Source organism: Schistocerca gregaria, chromosome 3 (assembly GCF_023897955.1).
Source record: "Schistocerca gregaria isolate iqSchGreg1 chromosome 3, iqSchGreg1.2, whole genome shotgun sequence".
In the NCBI taxonomy this organism is placed as follows: domain Eukaryota; kingdom Metazoa; phylum Arthropoda; class Insecta; order Orthoptera; family Acrididae; genus Schistocerca; species Schistocerca gregaria.
Genome location: NC_064922.1, coordinates 33,887,934 through 33,888,759, shown reverse-complemented (window position 1 = coordinate 33,888,759; position 826 = coordinate 33,887,934). Strand labels below are relative to the sequence as shown.

Genomic DNA, 826 nt, shown 5'->3' with positions numbered 1-826 from the left:
CATCTGAGAGTAATTCTTAATAAAACGCCTCTCGCTAATTGTTCGTCATCACAGATACTGTTTCTATACGGCCATGACGCGCAACTGATTTCCAAAATTCGTCATCCTCCTGTGAGGATGGAACTCACGACTCCTGGTTTACTAGACCAGTGCTCTACCACTGAGCTAAACAGGCGCGGCCTAGCGGAACTTTTGCGTACTTCGTCCGTATTGTCGTCTGAATCATCAGACTTCAGCTGACAACACTTCATATTTTCGACTAATATTTGCAGCTATGGCGACCCATTACTGCTTGGCTACACATCTGACACGTAGCCGATGTTCTCTCCAAACAAAACCACCTGCACTTCAGAACATGACTTTCACACATGTCTACAAAATCACCTTCACCTTCACATACAGTTATCTTGCGACTGATGGAGACGTAGGCAAATTTTAAAGTTGCTATTTCCATTACATCACGTTAATCAGAAAATCGGTATTTTACATCTGCAGCGGAAAAAAATTCCTAACCGCCCAGCGTAGGGCTCGAACCCACGACCCTGTGATTAAGAGTCTCATGCTCTACCGACTGAGTTAGCCGTGCTGCCTCGTTAGGTACCTGCTGGGTTGCAGATCACATAGTAATCGTTTGGGTTGATTGGTCCCATACAGAATCTCTCCATGCTGCCTAATGTTTTCCTAACGTCACACTCGTCACGTACTTCACTTTTATTTCATAACCATTTCTGAGAGGTAAAGGAATTGCATGACAATCTGCAGAGCTAGCGGCGTCAAAATTAACACACATACTTGACGTGACTCAAAAGCCGAACGAGTTACTTTC

The 826-nt window shown here is 44.4% G+C and overlaps 1 non-coding gene across 1 annotated transcript; it reads right to left on the bottom strand.

The window, feature by feature from the left end:
- Positions 1 to 513: 513 nt before the first annotated feature.
- On the bottom strand, positions 514 to 586 carry Trnak-cuu (transfer RNA lysine (anticodon CUU)). The gene has a single exon. It is a non-coding gene; the product is annotated as a tRNA-Lys (tRNA).
- Positions 587 to 826: the final 240 nt, after the last annotated feature.